Below are 5,837 nucleotides of genomic sequence, written 5' to 3'. Positions count from 1 at the left end.
AAGACACAGCAAGTGACCTGTTCACCATGAGAGAGCAACATGGAAAGGGAAAGAGATAAGAGATAAAAGACACAGTGAGTGACCTCTCTTTCCACCATGGGAGGTCAGAAGACCCCATCCGGGGAAAAATAAAGAAATAGGAAAGATGAGAACGGACGTGGAACACAACAGTCAGCTGGAGAAGTACAATTCTCCTCCCCCCCCTTTCCCCATCCTAAAGAATTCAAGAATGAAAAATTGAACACGTGAATCTTTAAATTCAAATCTAAGAAAACAATGTTGAGTTCTCAATTTTAATACAGCATCCATACTCATGTAGGTACATCAATAGTATGAAAAAATGGCAACAATAAACGAAGGCAAATTAAAAAGTTGACAAAGGTTCCTCAAGACGACTTTTAAAATGTCAACGCTGGTATGGAGAAATGCATTAAGATCAAATATAGGATCCCTTTGAATCCATAAAATCTCAATAGAGAGTGGTTTGTAATAAGATTGACATATCAAAATATTGGAAACCAGTACTTAGTTTGATTTCCTCTTTTTAATTTTGTCTTCAGAGGTTAGGTGAGAAATACGTAATCAATTTTAGTTGAATAAAAATGTATTTATACCCCAGTGCTTCAGCCAAGAAAATATTCAACTTTTAATTCATACAACATGTTTGGTAATAATTGTTTTTTGTTCATTTATTATTTACGGAATCAAAATTTTTATATCTATTAATGTTTTGAGTTGACAAGTCACCGATTTGTGTCATAACATGACCAAAAAAAAAAAAAAAAGAATATAAATACAGACATAATGTTGAAAAGTTCTAACATATTCATAGTCGACAACTCAGAGTCCAGTAGCTGCATTTAGCTAGAGCTTCAGATTCAATAATTGTTTTTTTATTTTAAGGGTTGTACGGCGCTTGCAACAGATTCAATAAAGATCCGGATAAGAATCCTCATTTTGCTATTATTTAAAAAGCCATACCTATGTTTATCAAGCCATAAGTGGGCAGCTAAGTCATATTCAAATTGGCAAAAAGTACATTGTAATATGATCCACACATAGCAAGCAAACTATTCTCACCAAAATACAGGAAAACCTGCAGAAACGGGAATTAATTTGGATTCCAAAGGCGATTCACGTTTCAAATTAGGGAATAAATTAAAATTGAGTTCTTTTACTTCAGGAAGTGATGTTAAATTTAATTTAAACTGATTTATCTAATAATCTGATAATTGAATTTATTCACAAGTGATACAAAATTATGGCGAAAGAAAGATCTCTCTTTTGTTTGCAGGAGTTAAGCTCTAAAAAAATCAATGAGATAACATATTTGTCACAAACACAATTAGACGTCTATAAACACATATTTACATATCACGAATTAAAATTTTATGTAAGAGTGAGGCAGTTATTCTATAAGTTCTATGTGTAATAACCATTTAGATGGTGCCAAAAAATATAACAAAAGACAGAAAAAGAAATGTTCGAAATATTGATAGTGGTGATTTCTTAAAAAGATGCCTAACATAATGCCACATCTAACAGTATAATTTTAATTTTCAAAAATACAATATATGACTAGAGCAATATTTGCAATATTCAAAATGTTAATGTCTAAACTAAAGAAGAAGATCAAGAAGAAAAAGAAGAAGAACAAGAACAAGAACAAGAACAAGAAGAAGAGGAAGAAGGGGATTGAGAAGGAGAAGGGAAGAAGAAGAAGAATAAAAATGAAGATGAAGAAGAAGAAGAAGAAGAAGAAGAAGAAGAAAAGAAGAAAAAGAAGAATAAGATGAGGGATGGGGAGGAGGAGAGAAGGATGGGACGAGGAAGAGATTGGGAAGAATGAAAAATAAAAATAAAAATAAGTAGAAAAAGATGGAGAGAAGAAGGGAGGGAAGGAAAAAATGGGAAGAAGAGAGAAGAATGGATGGGGAGAACATGGAAAGAGAAGTAAAGAAAGAGAAGAAGGGAAGAAAAGCAGAAGAAGAAGAAGAGGAAGAAGAATAAGATGAGGGAGGGGGAGGAGAGAAGGATGGAAGAAAGAGATGAGAAGAATGTAAAAGAAGAATAAGAATAAAGGGAAGAAGAAGAAAGAACGGAAGAGAGAAGAGGATGGAGGAAGAAAGAGAAAGAAGAATAAAAAAAGAAGAAGAAGAAGAAAAGAAAAGAAGAAGAGAAGAAGAGGGATAGAAGAGAGAAGAGAGAAGAAGAAGAAGAAAGAAGAAGAAGAAGAAGAAAGAAGAAGAAGAAAAGAAGAAAAAAAGAATAAGATGAGGGATGGGGAGGAGGAGAAGGATGGGAAGAGGAAGAGATGGGGAAGAATGTAAAAGAAGAATAAAAATAAAGAAGAAGAAGAAGAAGAAGAGCAGCAAGAACAAGAAGAAGAAGAGGAAGAAGGGGATTGAGAAGGAGAAGAAGAAGAAGAATAAAAATGAAGAAGAAGAAGAAGAAGAAGAAGAAGAAGAAGAAGAAGAAGAAGAAGAAGAAGAAGAAGAAGAAGAAGAAGAAGAAGAAGAAGAAGAAGAAGAAGAAGAAGAAGAAGAAGAAGAAAAGAAGAATAAGATGAGGGATGGGGAGGAGGAGAAGGATGGGACGAGGAAGAGATGGGGAAGAATGAAAAAGAAGAATAAAAATAAAGTAGAAGATGGAGAAGAAGGGAGGAGGAGAAGCATGGGAAGAGGAAGAGAAGGGGGGAAATGGGAAAAGGAGAATAAAAATGAAGAAGAAGAAGAAGGGGATGGAGAAGGAGAAGCAGAAGAAGAAGAAGAAGAAGAAGAAGGTGAAAGAGAAGCAGAAGAAGGTGAAAGAAAAGCAGAAGAAGAAGAAGAAGAGGAAGAAGAATAAGATGAGGGAGGGGGAGGAAGAGAAGGATGGGACGAGGAAGAGATGGGGAAGAATGCAAAAGAAGAATAAAAATAAAGAAGAAGAAGAAGAAGAAGAAGAAGAAGAAGAAGAAGAAGAAGAAGAAGAAGAAGAAGAAGAAGAAGAAGAAGAAGAAGAACAACAACAACAAGAATAAGATGAGGGAGGGGGAGGTGGAGAAGGATGGGAAGAGGAAGAGATGGGGAAGAATGTAAAAGAAGAATAAAAACAAAGAAGAAGAAGAAGAAGAAGAAGAAGAAGAAGAAGAAGAAGAGGAAGAAAAAGAAGAAGAAGAAAAAGAAGAAGAAGAAGAAGAGAGAAGAAGAAGAGAGGAGGAGGAGGAGGAGGAGGAGGATGATGGGGAGGAGGAGGGGGACGAGTGGTCATAAAATTTATACAACACCAAAAAAAAGAAAATGTTTAGAAATTTGATAAAGGTGATATCTCTATGTTATAAATTAGGCAATCATCATTATAACATACAAAATGAGGTGAATGGATATCAAAATCATATTGGTGAACCTTTTCCTCAAAACAGTTTAGGGTAAATTTGGCTGGTATGGAAAGTGTGAAAGAAAGGAGAGAAAATAAATGAAAATGACAAATTCATTTTATCTTTAGCAGAAGTGCACATTACGTTACTACTGCATTTGTAATTTCAGGATATGAACTTTCACTCTTTTCACTTAATCTCTAACTTTGGATTCAGTCACATGAAAATGTGTCATCTCCAATTAATCAAACCACAAAAAATATGGTTTCTTCTATAATACATCATAATTTCAAAACGTTGGAAAGGACAAAACTGTATTCCTTTTAGCAGAAGTGTTTATCATTTCACAACTGCATTAATTATCTTTACAACAAGCTTCCTGACAACTGAAGGCATCCACCCAGACCATGCAGCCGTATACATAAGGACAATAGTGTGGCGCCCGGGATAGGGCTGCTATTCGGGCACCGGGTTTGGATCAAATTTTGTCACACACCGGGGCGAGCAGCTCATGTGGCTCGTTGGCTCGATACCCGGGATGGTCTCGTGACGGTCGACCGGGATTTACACCTTTGCCCTCCCGTGTGCCTCAAGCCCCCTCACCAACTGCAAGGTAAAGATCCACGAGGGGGACAAATTCAATCCCTCGTGGGGGCGGGGACCTACACTCCTCTAAGCTTGGTGAGAAGTTGCCAGGCTTTGATACCAGTAAGAGGAGACACTGGGTAGCTGCGAATCGGCTTCGGTCGAGGAGCTGCCTAACGGCCGGTGCGTTACATCAGTGGGGTCTAACTTCCTGTCCTTTATGTCCACGCTGTGGGCAAGAACCCGAAACGGCAGAGCATCTAGTCGAAAGGTGTGTTGTGACGATGCTACCAGGCGGGTTCGCGACGGTGCACGAATGCGGACCGGACTTTGCTGATTGGGTCGATCGTCATAACATAATAGTGTGAACCATAAGAAGCTGCTGCTGCCGTATACAGAGTGCATTCATGGAAAGAATGGGACTGCTGCCCAAATGATGCCATTCAGGAACCAAAGAAGAACTGCCAAGCGGAGTAAATCTCCCCAGGAAAGATTGGTTGACACTGAACCGGGCAAGGTCTAAAGTGGGGAAGACCAAAACAACCTTACAAAATTGGGGACTTTCTTCAGACTGCCGATGTCAATGTGGACACACGGCTCAAAACATGGACCACATCCTTCACTAGTGTGAACTTGGACCACATATCAGTGATATGGACCTGAGAGGCTGCACCCCTGAAGCCATCCAATGGATCCACCAATGGCGCGACACGATATGATGATGATGATGATGATGATGATCTCCAATTAATCAAACCACAAAAAATACATAATACATCATAATTTCAAAACGTTGGAAAGGACAAAACTGTATTCCTTTTAGCAGAAGTGTTTATCATTTCACAACTGCATTAATTATTTTTACAACACGCGTTTTCACTATCACCACTTCAACCATAAAAATATCTTAACTTTAGAATTAGTCACACTAAATCGTGTGACAATATCAAATTCAACAAGCCAAGAATGTGATTCAAAAATTAAACATTTTCTCTGAGTGGTCTGAGCCGATATAATTGAGAATTATGAAAGTTTTGAGTGGCAGGTCACCAGACAGTATGAAAATAAAATTGGATCAATTGTAAAAAGACAATATAAAATACAGCCCCACAAGTATATGTGGATTTTATATATACAATGAGATTACATATGTATGTCCTAAATACATTATTATAAACACTCATCAAAACTATATACATTGTCACTAAATATCACAATTTAAAAATCTATGTTAGAAAGTGGTAGCATCTTATAATTTGTGCGAGCAATAAACATTTAATGGTTATTACAAATCATTAGAACTTGTTGGTGATTTCTTTAAAAGATGCCAAATATAATGCCATATCCAATTACAATGAATTTCATTTTGTTTAAATTCCATATATGACTTTGCTTAATTCAACATCGTATTATATATTTAAACAAGTAAAAAGATAAAAATACTTTTGGCCCATTTCCTTATAGAAATGATATATTTCTTCCTCGGCAAGGAGCAAATAAACACACAGTCCAACTGGCAATATATGTTACTTCTAGAAAAAGAAGAAGAACAACAACAACAAGAAAAAGAAGAAGAAGAAGAAGAAGAAGAAGAAGAAGAAGAAGAAGAAGAAGAAGAAGAAGAAGAAGAAGAAGAAGAAAAAGATGAGGGAGGAGGAGAAGCATGGAAGAGGAAGAGAAGGGGAAGAGGAAGAGGAGGGGAAAATGGGAAAAGAAGAAGGAAATGAAGAAGACGAAGAAGAAAAGTTGAAGAAGAAGAAGAAGAAGAAGAGAAGAAGAAGAAGAAGAAGAAGAAGAAGAAGAAGAAGAAGAAGAAGAAGAAGAAAGAAGAAGAAGAAGAAGAAGAAGAAGAAGAAGAAGAAGAAGAAGAAGAAGAAGAAGAAGAAGAAGAAGA

Source organism: Berghia stephanieae, chromosome 4 (genome assembly GCF_034508935.2).
Source record: "Berghia stephanieae isolate SIO BIC M18660-M18661 chromosome 4, UCSD_Bste_1.3, whole genome shotgun sequence".
In the NCBI taxonomy this organism is placed as follows: Eukaryota; Metazoa; Mollusca; class Gastropoda; order Nudibranchia; family Aeolidiidae; genus Berghia; species Berghia stephanieae.
The sequence above is the reverse complement of the archived record's forward strand: the minus strand, read 5'-3'. Positions refer to the sequence as shown.